An 18333-nucleotide genomic window follows, 5' to 3' on the forward strand; every position below is an offset into this window, starting at 1 on the left:
TCCATAATATATGATATTTGAGTCTCATGAAATTCAAAATAAACTATATATTTCAGATGCTGAATGAATCTGCTGGATGAGACTGTCAAATATTACTTTTTGTAAGGTTAGTTCTGGGGGTGTCCTTATAATTACCACCATTGCACTAAGCCATGCCACCCTCAGTTTCTGATCATCAAGTCCAGCTGATATCCCTAAGGAATTATCTTACACAGAAAATCTGAGATCTCTGTAAACACTGATGCTGTGCATTCAATTTCCGTCCTCTAAAGTTCCCTTTATGAAGGCCAAGGCCAAGGAGAAAGCCAAGCGTGGACTGATGCTAATATTACTACAGACATTAAGAACCCAGGAGACGATCTGAGAACACATCTTTCTATAATCTATCATGGGAATTTTATTATTCCACCAATATTAGTAATTTTCAAAATTGCTAATTCTCAAAATTGGTCAAATATAATACATATTGTCATGAAACTCTCTTTTTAATTGTTTCAAGTTTACTGTGTGAGCGAATCCTTCCCCAGCCCCTGAATAAAAACTCAAGCAGCATCCACAGTCTTGCTTGTCACTCAGGTAATTCAGAGACCCAACTTATGGAATGTCCATCCCAAGGAATAGTCAAAAATTCAAGCCTGGTTTAAAGTCTTAAGGTCTTCCCCTTTCCCCCAGCTTCTGTGGGTGAGAGAAGCGTGACTGTCTTCTTTGTCCACCTTGTTCTTCTGTGTCCCCAGCTAGTATTGCTGCATGCACTCTTTGCCCTGAAAGGACACCACGGAACATAAAAGCCACTTCCCTTTAATTTCTCCACCCATAACTAGAGAGCCTGTCTCTTGCCCCTTGTCATTCCAAGGCCTGGAGTTCATGATCCATTGTGTCCCCAGGAGTAGGTGACTCCTGTCAAGCACTCCCAGAAAGCCCTTGAAATCTTTGTCCCGGGGCTTGAGATGAGGGGCATCCCCACTCATTCTTCCCACTGGGGCTGATGGGGGCAATGACTCCTGACATCCTAACAGCTACAAAATCAGTCTTTAGCCAACATCTTACCCTTTAATGCCCTCAGTGGGAGCTGACAGCAGCTAGTGTGACAATTTGTACGTCCATCTAGAATAACACTTTCACATCTGGTCTTGATCCACTTAACATTTTGGCTGGATTTCCATTTTAACATCCTGTTACAAAAATCACTTTCCACTCAGATATGTCACAGGGCAAGTAAAAATGATGCACACAGATTGTTTTACTTCAAAGTTGAAGTAGTTTAATTTTTAAAATCCTTATCCCTCATTGTAAAAGTTAAGATGATGCAGAAAAAAAAATAAATATTAAAGAAAAAATCATTCTATAATCTCACTTCCTTCATTATTTGGCACATTATATGGTTTTTCCCTTCTATACACACCTACAAACATAGACATGAATATCTGTATTTATATCAAAACTTTATCTGCATATATTTATTTAAAACTGTACTACATATGCTATCTTATGAGCTTTATCCTTTAATGTTATATTTGGCTAACTTCATATCAATAAGTGTTATTCTGTAACATCCTGAAAAATCATTTCATGATAATCCATTTATTATTTATTTAAATGAATCCTTATTGTTGGACACTTAGATTATATCCTTCATCTTGCAATTATTTACTAATACTTCTGCAAACATGTACATATGGATGTATGTTTATTTTTTAGATATTTGATAATTTTCCTTAAGTGTCAGTGCTCAATGAGGGGGTGTGCACCTTTCAAGTCCTCTGATCTGTGTAACCAAATTCCATAGAGTTTAAGTATGAGTATGTCTTGCTTACACTCTGGAGAGTACATTTTCAGCAAAGCAATCAGAGTTATTCTGTAAAGACTTAAATCAGATTTCATTGTATTCAAACTTCCCATTTTTCAACTACTTCCTATCTCACCTCACTTCCGGTAAAGGCCAAAGTCCTTCTGTGCCCATTTCATTATCCTCCGACCTTGCTTCCAAACTACTCTCAAACAGTGGCCATGTTCCCTTCAGACCCATGCTCTCAGTGACACCTTCCTCCCACCCCCACCCCCACAGCCCCTTTCCCATTGTCCTCCTCTACACAACTTTCTACCTCCTAACATACAACTTCTGTATCCATTTATGTAGGTAGCTTATTAGCTTATTTTCGCCCCCTGCTACCTCATTGGAATGCCAGCTCCATGAGGCCAGAGATTTTTCCTTGTTTTGTTTGCCCATGTATCCCCTTGCGTGGAACATACTTGTACACAGAAGATGTTCAGGATATATTTGTTGAGTAAAAACATCACTAAATTTTCCTGATGATCTGAGAGTTTTTCTTCTGTGAATTAGGTGTTCATGACTGCTAATTTTTCTCTTGGGGGATTTGGCTTTTTCTTATTAGACTTAAAGCCCATTTATACATTAGAGATAGAGACTAATATCAGATATATATATGCAGGAAATATATTTTCCCATATTTTTGAGGAAAAGTTTAATAAATGATATGGACAATATTGAGTATACTTCAGCAAACACTGATTTAGTTTTAAATTATATGTTATTTAAATTATATTTTTATATATACATACAGCAGTCATACTACATTTTCTGCAACCTGCTTTTTTTTACTCACCATGACATTACTGAGATCCACCCAGGCACTTTTCTATAGCTTGTTTCTCTTCACTGTGCTAGTCTATCCTAGGAATGCAGCACACATTATTTAAGCTATACACCTATTATTAAATACTTAGATTGTTTTCTTTTTCTTTTTTTTCTTCTTGGTTTTATTGAGACATAACTGACATGCAGCACCGTATACGTTTAAAGTGTACAGTGTAATGAAGTGACTTATGTAATTGTGAAATGATCACCACAATAAGTTCAGTTAATATCCATCATTTCATCTAGATACAAAAAAAAAAGGTTTTTTTCCCCCTTGTGATGAGAACTTTTAGGATCTACTCTCTCAGCAACTTTCAAATGTACCACACAGCAGTGTTTGCTATAGTCTTCATGGTGCACGATATTCCCAGAACTTTTGTATCTTATAAATGGTGTTTCGTACATTTTGACCCCATTCTTCCAATTCCCCTACCTCCCACCCTTTGCCTCTGATCTTTTCTTTTTTTCCTATGAGTGTGTGTGTTTAACATTCCATATATAAGTGAGATAATGCTTTCATATTTTGGAGCTGCTATAAATAGTGATTCCATATAGGTTTTGATTAACATATATTCTTGGAATTGGTAGCAGGACTCTGTGGGACAGGCACAGTGTGAATTTTGTAAGACCTGCCAAACTTCTACCCCTTATACCCTCCCAGCAATATGCCAATATCCTCACCTTCATGCCAGGCTTGATTTTTTGCCAATCTGGCTTGAGAGTGGAACAATTTCATTATGTTTATCTGTTTTCTTATATTTCCAGTATTTTCACATGATAGGTTTTAATGAAAAAAGATGTGTATGGATTGCCCCCTTCACAAATTTGGCTCTGTTTCACACTTTGTACCGTGGGCTATTTTTATTTGATCTATATTGCAAGCCCTGGTTTCATTTTCTACTTGTATTTGCCTAGTATGTCTTTGCTTTATCAACCTTCTTTAACTGAAAGAGTCAGCATGTTTTACTTATCTACCTGCAGACAGGTATTACTGCATTTTATTTATGACCTCACCTAAAGATACCTTCTATTTCAAAAGATGAACTTACATTAATTCTTGTAAGTTATGTTTGTTTTTCCTTTTCTTACATCTCCATCTCTCTCTCTCTCTGTAATTGTGATTTCTTTGTTTCCTACATTTTGTTACATGGGATGAGTTTTCTTTAATTCCTCTCCTAATAATTTAGAAGTGATAAAACTTACCATTCCATTAGTGGCCATTCTTATGTGTTTAAATAAACACTTTATATATTTTTCTTGAATTTTAGTCTCAGAAATAAACACTAATATTCCCCCCATAAATGATGAAGAAAATAATCTATTTCTTTCTAATTTTTTTAGTGACTAGAGTTTATTGTATGCTCTATTATAGTTTTTTAAAAAATTATAGAATTTACATTCCACTTGGAAATTACTTTTATCACAATTATTTAGATCCTGGAGGGCACGGAGGGAAAGCTGTTGTCTTGGAAAATTAAAGTGAGAAAAATGTTGACTTGGCACATTTAAAAAAAATCTAGATGTGCTAAAACTGTTCTATCACAGCTCAGATTTTCCAAAAAACACAGCTATTACCCATGTGGCTATACCCTTCTTATTTCTGGTTTTCTCTGGCATTGCTCACTCATTTTGGACTCAGGCCACACTACCCTGGTGAAGCTGACCCAGAGAATCCTGGGTTTGCTGTTGTAACTGTCGGCCCCCAGCATAACAATCCAACAAGGATACTGCCATCATTCCCCAAGTTCCTCCCCTTTACTCTTAGGCTTGCTCTCTGAATGTCTGAGAGCCCGAGATGGTTTATGAAATCTGGGTCAGAGACAAAACATCAGACAGGCATAGGGCTGTCTCTTTGAGTGCCATGTTTAAGCCTAAGAAACCTCAGTCCAAGATGGGGCAAGCCTTTCTCTGCCTTCCTAAGACTTACTCTTATTTCCAGCCCACATGGATCGATGAATCATTAACGGGCTTGGTCAGAACCTCATCCAATTCTGTAAAGCTGCCCTAATTTCTTGAGAAGAGAAATTGTAAGTCTGATATCACCATCTTCCTTTCATTTGGCTAAATTCTATTGATTCCAGAATACATCTTTCAAGTAAGTGGTATGTGGCACCATTCTCCAATTTCCACACTGTCTTAATAATTCTTTCTATTGTAGTTTTGCTTTCTTTTCTTCTTATTCCATTCAGGGGCAGGGGAGCAATTTTGGAAAATTTCCAGGAAGTATGGTGTGCAAATCAGTTCTTGCTTCTCACAGCCGTCCCAAGATGCAAATATGTTTTGTGATTATATCTATGCTGAATGAACATACCCTTAAAACCTCAATAATTTTTGGATTTTTTATAACAAAAAACTTAAACAAAAACATTATCCTTAATTTCACTTGAAAGAAAGAGATCTTCTTTCCTTTCTTATCTTCTTCAAGAACAGAATTTCCAAAATAATTCTTTGAAGGTATTTTAAATGTAATGTTAATACAGTCCTATAAAATCTAATACTCATTTAATGACTCAACCATTAGAAATGCATTTGTAGGAATGAAAGTTAAGGAATAACAATACTTTAGGGAATTTTATTTTTTTAATTTATAACTCAACAGCAACTCAAGCATTAATTAACTAAAAGAGAAATTAAATCTTAACAGAAAATTAACTAGAGAACATATGATAAAATAATTTTAAAATTATTTAATTTTCTGATATGTTTTTTATAGATTTTTTTTAGATTTTATTTATTTATTTGAGAGAGAGAGAGAGCACATTTAGGGGAAGGAGGGGGAGGGGCAGAGGGAGAAGCAGACTCCCTGCTGAGCAGAGAACCTGACAAGGGGCTCAATCCCAGGACGCTGGGATTAAGACCTGAGCTGAAGGCAGGTGCTTAATGGACTGAGCCACCCAGGTGCCCCAAATTTTCTGATATATGTTGATGAAGACCATGTTACTATAAGTAGTAGAAGGAATTCACTAATGTATGAGATCAAATACCTTGACTAAAAAAGAGAGTAACAGAGTAAGAGAGATCTACTATGGTAATTGAATACCTAGACCATGAAAATCTTCAAATACCTGCCTTGAAGTTCTAGTCTTGAGAAGAATTCCTTCAGGATACCTCTGGAATAATAGCCAGCCACTATGAGTACGAAAAGAATTAGAGCTGTGGACTTCTATCTCCTCCTAAAGGAAAAAGAAGTGTCCTCTGATGATTCTACCATGCAGACTGCTGCATATTAAGGTGTTTACATGTATTAGCTTATCCAGAGCCTTAAATCAACTATCTCAGAAAAAAAAAAAAAAGTATTGTCATCTTTATTTAATTGACAGTAAGAGTGAAATCCAGAGAGCCTAAGTCCTCTTCCAGAGCCATACAAAAAATAACTAGGTGAATCAGAGGGTTCTCGGGTTTGTGATCACACAGCAGAGACTTATCGCACATAAAATATAAAGGCAGTCATAACGGGAGCCCCACATTAGCTCTCAGAGATTGCTGAGAAGGGCAGAAGTCCTTTGCATCTGTTTTCTACATGCAACCATTTTTCTTAATATCTGAGAATGTTGCTCCTAAATGTAAGAACTATTACTGTCACTGTGAATCTTATTTGAATCCCGTTCTCTGTGCATTCATCCACAAATTATATTACAGATTATATGCTCCAACCACTTAAATTGCTAAACAAACAAAACAGAGCTATTTAATTTATCTTCTTTGTAAATATATCAATGGCTCCTAAAAAGTTTGATTGCTTTTCTAAGGCTCATGAGTTTTCGGCAATTTGTAATTCCTTACGTTGCTGTATTTTATTCTTTCCAAATTTACTATCTTTCTCTCTTAAAAATTATAGCTAATCATCATTATTTGCTGGTCCCATATCTGCAAATTTGCCTACTTGCTAAAATTTATTTGTAGCTCCCCAATCAACACTTGCGGTGTTTTTACGATCATCCACAGCCATTCAGAGTGGTAAAACTAGAGTTGCCTGATGCTCACTTTCTCAGTTGATGTGGAACAAGGCAATGCTTTACTTTCCTGTTCCAGCTAATTCTGTAAACAAGTGTCCTTTTGATGGTCTATTTAGTGCCACATTTTTTTGCTGTTTAAAATGAGCCCCAAGGGTAGTGCTGCAGTGCTGTCTAGCGTTCCTAAATGCAAGAAGACCGTGATGCGCTTTTTGGAGATGACATGTATGTTGCATGAACTCTGTTTGTGAATGACTTAGGATGCTGCTGGTTGTAAGGTCAGTGTTTATTAATCAAAATATACATGAACTAAGGTGTCTGTTGAAAGAAACACACATAAAGCAAAGGTGTATGCATTGATCCGTTGGCAAAAATGTTGTGACCAGAGGCTTGCAGGAACTGAACACTGTACCTCCCCTAGGAGCAACGGCTCAGTACTCACTGATTACGCATTTGTGGCAACTTTATAGAACATACCTACCTCAAAGAATAAGAACCAACTGCCTGTGTTTGTGTCTTATTCCCTCTGTTGGAGAGTAGTGAATAAAACAGATCTTTTCTATGATAACGAAGATACCTACAAAACTTTCAGAAGCTTGGCTAGTTACCTGCAGGAGTACCTGACGTCCCAGTCTTTCTATGTGGCATTATTACCTCTGTTGCTTATAGCATTTAGTAGGGCTTTAAACCAATAATATCTATTTTTTACCATAGCATAGTAAGAAAAACCATAATTTAACTTTTATGATATTTCTGAACCACTGTTGTAATAAAAATATTAACTTTCAAGTAAATTTCCCATAATATTAGGTCAAGGGTTCTTAAAATCCTTCTTTTATTTAAATTTATCAAATGAAGGAATAAGTTCACATTTTCCAAGAGTACTTCAATAAATCATCCAGTAGGAAACAGTAGGAAAATGAAACCCAAGAGATAATGCCAAAGTGCTCTGTGATTTACCAAAGAGTGAGTAATCTATATTCACTGAATTGAGGTCAAAAGAGTCATGAACAATACTTTTGGATATCTGAACTTGGATCCTCCCCACTCCCTTTTCTTGGTTTGTTATATAAAAGGAAAGAGATATAGGCAGTATGTTAGAAAATAATATTATAACCTATAAAAGGATGAGATTAACATCAGAAATTACTGGCTAAGTCACTCAGGACATTAGACTCGTACTATGCCTATTGTCTAATCCCCTGATCATCAATGGAGAGACAAATTTACAAATACTCTAGGAGAGGCCATGGGGTATAGTAGAAAGAGCAATGGTCCTTGAGTTTTCAGATTTGGGGTTCTGGCCACCCTCATTAACTGTGATTTTGGAAAAGTCACTTAACCTTTCTGAGACTCCAACTGCTTACCTGTGTAATGAGTATAAAAATACTTGGTGCATCTATTCCACAGGACTGAGGTTAGGACTACAGGACATGATATATTGGAGAGTGCTGTGTTAACTCCAAAGGGAAAGTAATGTAGGGAATTATTAACTATGATGTCCTTTATGTTCACCAGAAAGGTATCTACTTAAAAGAAAATTACAGAGTAATTTTACAAGTGAAATATCCTTTTAAAAACCTTGTTGGGGATGGATTTTTATATAAAGTTATTGCTTTTTTCAAATGGGACACTGCAGAGAGGGCCATTGAATTTTTTTAGTATCTTACTTGTGAAGTGTCTCTTCCTACCACAAATTAGCACTGCCAAGAATCTAAAATAATAAACATTAAGTACATATGTGTTGTTACATCTGGAGTACACTGGCTAGTGACCTGAAAATCTTTTCCAAATTTTATGTTAAAATATACTTCAATTTTAAGGGCGCCTGGGTGGCTCAGTTGGTTAAAGCAACTGCCTTCGGCTCAGGTCATGATCCTGGAGTCCCGGGATCGAGTCCCGCATCGGGCTCCCTGCTCGGCAGGGAGCCTGCTTCTCCCTCTGACCCTCCCCCCTCTCATGTACTCTCTCTTATTCTCGCTCTCTCAAATAAATAAATAAATCTTAAAAAAATATATACTTCAATTTTAAACATATGACTAGTTTTGTTCATAACAGGCAACTTGGTGCTATTAAATTATATTTTTAATTTTTAATTTCATTCTTCACTGTACTTTCTCATTCTTTTTACTATTATATCTCATAATCTCAATGCTGAAACTCCATGTACAACTAAGTAAGTGGTCAGTATTTTCTGTTAATAGCTGCACCAGATTTCTGGGCCACCAGGGGAAGAAAAAGATAGAAAACTATTTTTTAAAATTCATTTATTTATTCAATTTGACATTTACTAGAAGCCTGCTATGTGCCAGGCTCTCATCTAAGTGGTGGGGGTACAGGTGTGAACAAAACAAATAGACAGGGGTCCTATTCCCAATGAGCTGACATTCCAGGGAAATTCAAAGGGAGAGGACAAAGGAGACACAGCTTCCAACTGCCCAAACACAGGGTGATTGAGGTCAGAAGCCTGGAGGTGGGCTCGCTGTAATAGTGTTCCCTACCCGCAGGGGGCAACATGGTACCGATGACTCAGCCTCTGCTGGTAAACTGGAAGGGTGTTGGTTTTACAAAGATTTTAAGAATCTTAGGATGAGAGGGGTCTATGTGGAGTAATTACATGAGGCTCCAAGGTATCTTCGCTTCCTGGAGAACAGAATATTTGCCTTTACGGGGAGTACAAGGAAAAGTGTGACAGATGTGTATGGATACTGGATGCATTGTTCCTTCATTCAGCAAATGTTCACTGAGTGCCCGCAGCATACCAGGCTTCTTCTAAGCCCTGAGGATACAGTGGATGAACCCAGGGGATCATCACTGCTCTTAGCTTACAGGGAACTGGTCTAGAGTGTAATGGATAATGCACAGTACTATGAATAACGTAATAGCAATGCCCAATATTTATTGAATTCTTTCCATGTACCAGGAATTATTCAAACATTTCACATATGTTATGTTGTCCAAATGAACGAACAAGCAGGTGCTATTAATTTTCCCTCTTTGCAGATGAGGCAATGAAGATAGGATGAAATTAAGTAATTCTTGGTTGAGGCAAGAGTCAAAGTCAAGCAGTAGACACCAAAGACAACTGTTTTAATCACCAAGCTGTAATAGATACTGGGACGAAGTGGAGGTGGGAAAGGCTGAGGGGTGTGGAAGGGGCTCTTACGTTAGATCACAGGATCCACAAAGGCCTCTCTGAAGTGATAACTTTTGAGTTGCAACCTAAATTAGGCAAAGGAACCAGCTCCAGAAAGATCTGGGGGCAGAGAGCACCCATCAGAGTCCAGCAAGGGGACTCTGGGCAGGACATAAGCCGGGTGTCCTCAAAGTAGAGGGGTCAGAGCCTGGAGAGGGTGGAAGGCAGTGAGGGTGGGTGCCGGGCTGGGCTGGGGAGGCAGGAAATCTGGCCAGGGCTGAGGTGTGGCCTGTAGTGTAATGGGAACTACTGAGGATTGTAAGAGACGGAAATGGCATGATGTGCCACTCATATTTAATAGCAAAAAATTGCTCAACCATAGCCAAACTGTGGAAGGAGACGAGATGTCCTTCAACAGATGAATGGATAAAGAAGATGTGGTTCATATATACAATGGAACATTACTCAGCCATCAGAAAGGATGAATACCTACCATTTGCATGGACATGGATGGAACTGGAGGGGATTATGCTAAGTGAAGTAAGTCAAGCAGAGAAAGACAATTATCATATGATTTCACTCATATGTGGAACATAAGGAATAACATGGAGGACCATAGGGGAAGGGAGGGAAAACTGAACGGGAAGAAATCAGAGAGGGAGACACACCAGGAGAGACTCGGGACTCTGGGAAACAAACTGAGGGTTACAGAAGGGAGGGGGTGGGGGATGGGGTAACCCGGTGATGAGTATTAAGGAGGGCACATGTGGTGATGGGCACTGGGAGTCATACGCAACTAATGAATTGTTGAACACTACATCAAAAACTAATGATGTACTATAAGCTGGTTAACTGAACATGATAATAAAAGAAATAAAAAAATAAAAAATAAAAAAAAATTGCTCAAGCTCACATGAGGGAAATGTGAGAGAGTGGATAAACACAGTGTTTAATAATAATAATGCAATAGAAAAACAACACAACTGCTATCTTAATGATGGTTGAAATACATTATTTTTTTTGTTGTTAGAAAATAACACACCTTTCTGTTATTTATCTAAATAGAGAGCAATCTGATATGACTCATACGGTGACTTTGGAACTGGAACCCAGAACATCTCTACATGACAGCAAATCTCAAAATGGCCCTGGGTCTGTTTCCTGGTGATCCCTCCTAACGTGCACTGGAGCCTGATGGCGGCTCCGGAAAGCAGCCGATAGGGTGGGCAAAGCTGATTTTTAAAAGGGTCATGGCTAACCTTTTGCAATTCCCTCTCAAGTTTCCTTCCATCTCTTACTTCTTCACTCCTCCTATTGGCCAAAACAAAAACTGGTTTGAGAACCTTGGCTTTCCTGCCCCCTCTGCACCCCCCTCACCACTGCATAACGTAGCCTTAATAAAATGAAGCCATCTGCTTCCTGACTGACAGAACTACAAGGACCTCGCAGGTCGTTCCTCTTCTTTTTAGGAGAAGATAATGATTATAGTAATAAAAGCCAGAAAATAATAAAGCTAATGAAAATACTAATGGTGAAAATACTAATAGTAATAGCTAATACTTACTATGTGCCACGTGCTATGGGACAGCCACCATTTTAATCCTTTTAGCCAATTAATCCTTCAAGCAACCTTATCAGGTGGGAGTATGATCGTTAAAATTGGGGCACAGAGAGTTAACTTTTTCAAGTATACAGCTACTAAGCAGCTGAACTGGAATGTGAACCCAATCGTCTGGAAAGAACCATTCTGTTTGGAGAAATACTCAGTACAAACTCTGAATCAAGGGTGTATCCTAAAACGTAAAGTAACTTGGAGAACAGTTTTATATGTCTCCCAGCTGAAATAAGAGGTCTAGGATGCTCAGGACAGTACAAGGTAAGGACAGTAAAGCAGCCTGATCAAGGCAGATCAGGATTAGGGGGAGATAGAAGTTTGCTAAACATCTAAGGACCTGTTCTGTTAACTTCTATAAAGTTTAATTTTGCTCTTTGATTTTACCTGTTTATTATATTTCTCTCCTTTCCTTTGGAACCTCTGATAAGTTCCTTCCATGGAACTTCCCCAGAGGTGTCCTGATTAAAGCATATTAGCAAAAGTGATCTGGGACCAGAGCAGCACTGTAGGTCTGCAAATGGTAAATTATTCTAATTAGGGTTATAAAGAAATTAAGTGAATCAGATTGCTCCAAAAACGCAAGGAAAACACACAATAGGTAAAAGTTAGGGCTTTGACAGATGAACACATGAGACATCATTCTCCAAATCAGTAAGTGATGGCTATTGCTAGATAGGTGACAAGGTTTTCTGTCCTTTCTCAGTCAGATTCCTGACAAATGGGAATTTTAATATATTTTTTTTTCTGACTTCATAGGATAGGATGGCTGTGAAAATTGAAAGAAATGATCAATGTAAAGGCCTTTTGAACACTTATAAGGTATTATGTAAATGTAAGATTAAATGTATCTGCAGTGGAACGGATAATCAGCTTTTTCGTCAAGTCTGACAAAAATTCTAAGTATATCTCAGGTTCAAAGGAACATATAATTTTTAGAAATAAACTTTGACTTCATGAACTTGGCAATAATTCCAATTTAAATATTCGACAGTATACTCATAGTTTATAATCTCTCTGTAATGCATACATTTCTTTAAGCTATGATTAGCCAAACTATATTAAGAAGTAAAAATGGACACATTTTTTTTTCAAATGTATGATGTAACTTTATATTAATTGAAATGTACTCATCAACTAAGGTTCTAGGCACCAAGATACAGAGATAAACAATTCAGTCAGTGTTCCTAGTCACCTCAATCCTTATGTTAGACTAGGAGGAGACAAATACATAGGTAAACGATAATTATTTTAATATTTGCTATACATATCATAGATAAGTGAATAACCACCATTACTTTCCAAGACAATTTAGTGTATAAGTCACTTCCCTGTATCTCCTATTCTTCTCCTCTGTGCCTGACAATAATGGTGGGAGCTACAAAACATAGGTTTATTATATATATATAATATTAAATATTATTACTTACAATATTATATGTATTATATAAAAATATTAAATATATTAAATATATATGTATATATTTTATTAGAAGAATCACAAGGCTCAGGATGGAAGAGTTTAGCTATAGTTCTCAGAGCTAGCAAATGGAAGAGGCAGGGCTCAGCTCAAGGCTTTAGGATAAGAAGTTCCTAGAGTACCCCAGAGACTTAGCAAGAATGGGGGAGTCTTATCATCTAGCAAGGTGCTGGCCCAAGTGGTGGTAGTTTGTAGTAAAAACCCATCACACTGCTTCCTTATTTAGTGTTCATATAAATTAATTAGATCAGAGTATGTATAATGTATCCTATAATTCTATGTAAATGGCTCCCAAGCATATCTTATGTTTCTCTCATACACTTGGCTTCTATTCTATTTTGAGGTTCATAATGATTATATGTCCATTTAGAATATGAAATTAAAACCAAGTATTCTAAATTGCCTTCATCATCTGACACATTTTGATAGACATATGACATCTTACAATTTTGTCCCTTAAAATCTCTCTTGATGTTCTAGGAGAAAGGCTATTTTATGCCCACCTAACTGTAATTTCAAACCTCATAGGACAAGCATAAAGGTCCCCATTGAAATTCAGAGATGGTCATCTCAAATGTTGCTGTTCAAAATTTTTGTTAAAATTGATGTTGTTAATAATTTTACTTTGTTTTCTTACTACCGATTTGAGCATAGATAGTTGGCGTCTTTAAAGCTAAATATAATGCATTGGACCACATTATAAATCCTAGGAATCAAAACTCTTCATTCATTCAATTATTCACTCACTCAATTAAATGTTTATTGAACACCTACTGAAATTCTGGATATTGTCCTAGACACAGGGGATACACAGTGAAAGAAGATTTTTGTCCTTGAACTTTCAAGTGAATCACAATCCAGGGCAAGTGATAGCTGCCTGGCCCATACAGCTGGACTGCCCTCCCATCAGGATGGAGTGGAGGGCAATCTGTTTGCTGAGTCTTAAAGGACCAGTTGTCCTACTCTAGCCATGAACTTTTCATATTTCTCAGTTTTTCTTTGATTTTCTTCTCCTTTGCACTACGGGAATAAATACATTATGGTAGTTATACACAAAGAAATCCTTAAGAAAAAAAAATCTGCTTCTAGGTAAAGCAACCAATGGATTTTTACATATAGAGGCTCAGTAGAACTCAATTTCCTTTATTTTCCCTTATTTATTTAGTTAAAATCTTACATATTTATTATGTTAAAATCTTACATATTTCTCCCATAATGGAACTTGAAATAAAAAATTTAACTATGCTTTTCTGGGTGTTATTTTTGAATAAGTCTTAGTATCCTTTTATCTGAAATTTGTCATGCCCAACCTTTCTCCAATGATGCCCTCTATGGAAGTGTAGACTTTATTTTTTTTTTTAAAGATTTTATTATTTATTTGACAGAGAGACACAGTGAGAGAGGGAACACAAGCAGGGGGAGTGGGAGAGGGAGAAGCAGGCTTCCCGCTGAGCAGGGAGCCCGATGCGGGGCTCGATCCCAGGACCCTGGGATCATGACCTGAACCAAAGGCAGATGCTTAACGACTGAGCCACCCAGGCACCCCTACATAGATTAACTTTTTATTTTATTTTATTTTTTAAAGAATTTATTTATTTATTTGACAGAGAGACAGTGAGAGAGGGAACACAAGCAGGGGGAGTGGGAGAGGGAGAAGCAGGCCTCCCGCCGAGCAGGGAGCCCGACGCGGGACTCGATCCAGGGACTCCAGGATCATGACCTGAGCCGAAGGCAGTCGCTTAACCAACTGAGCCACCCAGGCGCCCTATTCTTTCTTCTTCTTGAAGTCATGTGTTACACTATCCTTATAGAATTGATCACCTGTTAGTCTTCTGTATAACAACAATATATTTATAAGTTAGTTGAAATTTTAAAATTTCCTATGATCATAGGCTTCTATGAAAAATTTCTTCTCATTCCAGTCATCTTTATAAATATTATTAATCTATAGTTTATGAAAGTAATATAAATATATTGCAAAATTTTCCAAAGAATTATTTTTAAAAAGTGAAATTTTATTGCAAAATGTTCTCTAATATAAAAGCTTTTTCTTAATAGGAAAATTTTCATGACACTTAGAAAGACTACACTAAAAAAGGGAGGAAACATAGTCCCTTAAATCTATGGTTCCTTGGAGGGCACCTGGGTGGCTCAGATGGTTAAGCGACTGCCTTCGGCTCAGGTCATGATCCTGGAGTCCCTGGATCGAGTCCTGCATCGGGCTCCCTGCTCGGCAGGGAGTCTGCTTCTCCCTCTGACCCTCCCCCATCTCGTGCTCTCTCTCTCTATCTCATTCTCTCTCTCAAATAAATAAATAAAATCTTTAAAAAAAAAAAAATCTATGGTTCCTTGGAAACCTTGAGAAGTCTGTGAATTCCTCCAGAGGAAAATGTAGCTCCGTACTGTTTTAAAATTTTCATTGTGATTTTCTTCCCTGAGAATATCATTTTGAAGAGTGATTTTAAGTTGTCAAACATGAGATAAATGAGTTTTTCTAACTGGTATATTATTGTCTGCCATTTTAATTCCACTTTGATTTAAACTCTAAAATTAATTATTTTAAAAAATAATCAGTGTTTATTTTGATTTATCAATTTCTTATCACCAGTTCTTCCATCTCATTCTTTCCTTTTTGGTCTAATTTCCAAGATATAAATATATAAGTCATTCCTTCTTTTTGGAAGAGGGGAGTCAGAGTAGAGAAGAGACCAGAATCCACTGAAGTTTTGTTAGCAAAATAATACATGAACTAAAAGGAAGCAGTGCATAACCTCCCCCCAAAATTAGAGCCTGTTAATGATATAAAGCTTTGACATTCCTTAAAGCATGTTTTGCTGCATTTTTTGTGTGGTCTGCATGTAACAGTTCCTCTTTAATACACAGACACACATCCATGTGTGAGGAGTGAGTATAAAATAAACTTACTTTCTTCTGTAGTTTTGGAGTAAGTCTAATAATTTAGAGTAACTTGAGTATTTTTACTGAATAATGTTTGTCATTTGTAGTTTTACAAAAGGATAACATTTGTTTTCTTTATGTCTTCCTATTTCTCTCTCTAAATTTCAGTTGCTCTCAAATTGCCCAGAAAGATTAAGCAGTAGAAATTTAAATGTTAGAAAGTCTGCTTTAAAAAAGAATACTTTTACTCTATTATAGGGTAAACTGTTTTTTCCCTGGGGGTTGGGCAAAGAAGGTTTAGAAAAGTTTATGTGCATTGCCTAACACAGAATATTGATCATTATTAGTCAATCATGCTGGATAATGTGTGATATTAACCTTAGACTATAGAAAAATAATATAGGCAGATGGATATAAACCTATTTTTTAAAACACTGAATGAAATACAATTCAGATTCTTTCCAATTTCACTGCATAATTCATATTATTTAAAACGTTTCACACATTGTTAAATATACAAATATCATAAATGATACTAAAATGTTGCAGTGCACCTACTATTAAAGATTACCAGTAGCTAGTACATTTTCCAGCTCAGAGTGCAGAAAAATTAAAGACCATGAGGTGCTATAATGATCCATATCACTACAGTTATGAACCTTGAAACTTAGAATGCACACCTTAAAATCAATTTCAAAGTTTCCAAGGAGACCAATGAAGATATTTCAAGACAAGATTAATGTGATTTGCAAATCAATATCCACTTAAGACTGTTGTCACAGCATTATGTGTTAATTGGTGCTTGCCACATTTTTTAAGAAAGCCAGAAAAAAAAATCTTATATTCATGAACCCAGCGATAACTGAGACAGCAGCCTTCATTTTCTTCTCTGTCTGCTTTAACATATTTTGAATATAATGAAGAATATGTAAAAGAGTCCTTTGCTATGGACTAAGATTTTGTAAAACCTTAAAAAAAGATAGAATAATGGCATCTAAAAGCCCAGAAATCTGGGGGGGGATGCAAAGAAATAGGAAGAGAGAAAACTATTGATTGAATAAACACTTACTACTGACGCTCTGCAAGGTGTAAAATGAGATTTGACTTTGAGACCCCATTTTACTGATGAGGAAACTGAAATTCAAAAAAGTTAAGTCACTGGCATGAGGTCATAGCTATTAAATGCTGAGTAAGGATATGAAGCAGTGTGTTTCTGATTCCAAAACTCTTAGTCTTCCCAGTGCATCATGCAGAAAGAATGGCAAGTAAAGTGCAATGTGTTCAGGGCCCTCAGTGGAAGTTCTGTCCTGAGCTGATGTATGTCCTAAATAAAGAGCTACAGGTCAGAGAAAGGTCATGCTGGAGGTCTGCTGGAGGGTAAAGTTCACTTTTGGACCCTGCCTGGTCCCTCTCCTTGACCGTCGCTGACGTGGACCAGAGACCATCTCTCACCTACCTTTGTTCCTGCCACTGCATGAGCACAATGCCTTGCACACCACCAGATGCTCAGGGAGTATTTGCTGAATTGCATTGACAGAATTGGTTGTGCCAGGTGTGAAATAAAATTAGTTGGTGAGAATGTCAGTTGGGGCTTTGAATCTTCAACTTCTAATTTCCCAGTGTCCATCTGACACCTGGCATGGTCCTACTACTTATATTGTGACACGGACTTCAGCAGGGAAGTCCTCTGTGTCTACGTTCACTACAGTGGCCCAAGGCATAGAAATGCTCCATGGGGACCTGGATCTCTAAGCAAATGTCTATAAAGTCTACTCCAAGTTTGTGCTGGTCACGTTGGAAAGTGGTCGTGGAGCTATTCACTTTGATACCTCCTTGTGTTTCTGTGTATCTGTGCTTTGGACAGGCTGCCAGTATCTCATTTAATGCCTTCTTTGGGTACTGCACCAGCTGTGGGGCAGGACTTAAACTCCAAAGTGTACCCAGCAATTGCTAAGTAGTGTCCTGGTGATTCTATTCCCAGAATTCACTCCTGACACATTTTACCTTCAGGGGATTTCATCATCGGGTGGTTTGAACAGAGAATTGGAATAGTCCTAGCTGGGCAGAGGAATTCTCAGTCCTCTCCATAATCTAAGCGGACACATTGTTCTTCCTCAGCTGGCAAAATATGTCTAAAACAGAACTATGTTTAAGAAGGGTCTGCAACAACAACAGCCAAAAGAAGCATTTGTGAGCTCTGCCTTTTGCTTGCCCCCGCCAGGGAAACAGCCTGAGGCATAGCCCTAACACTGGACAAATAGCACGGCGATCCGGGAGCACACTGGTTACCACTTTTATTGTAACAGCTGGGAGCTGGCCAAGGCTTTACAAAGACACCAGAAAGCAACAGCAGTAGTTTGGGCAGCCTTACACAAATATTTCTTGGCTTAAAGAGAAATTTCTTTAACAAGAATCTGACACCTCAAACTTCGCATGAAAGCATTGACCAGGTCCATCACAGAAAATTTCAGCTTTGTTCCATAATGGTAACAGAAACACAATGGCACAGCACATTTGGTCTACTTGGTAGCCTGAGAAAAGTTGCAACCACTTAAGACTAAGTTATTGAAAATCTCTATTGGTTGCTCTGCTAAACAG

The 18333-nt window shown here is 37.4% G+C and overlaps 1 protein-coding gene across 11 annotated transcripts in view; it reads right to left on the bottom strand.

Annotated features, from left to right (window-relative positions):
• Positions 1-18333, bottom strand: part of RGS7 (regulator of G protein signaling 7) — a 523559-nt gene that overhangs the window by 89444 nt on the left and 415782 nt on the right. The gene's annotated exons all lie outside the window — the stretch shown is intronic.

This window comes from Mirounga angustirostris, unplaced genomic scaffold, assembly GCF_029215605.1.
Source record: "Mirounga angustirostris isolate CCGP_5_RB_7025 unplaced genomic scaffold, mMirAng1.0.hap1 SCAF_6, whole genome shotgun sequence".
NCBI classification, from domain to species: Eukaryota; Metazoa; Chordata; class Mammalia; order Carnivora; family Phocidae; genus Mirounga; species Mirounga angustirostris.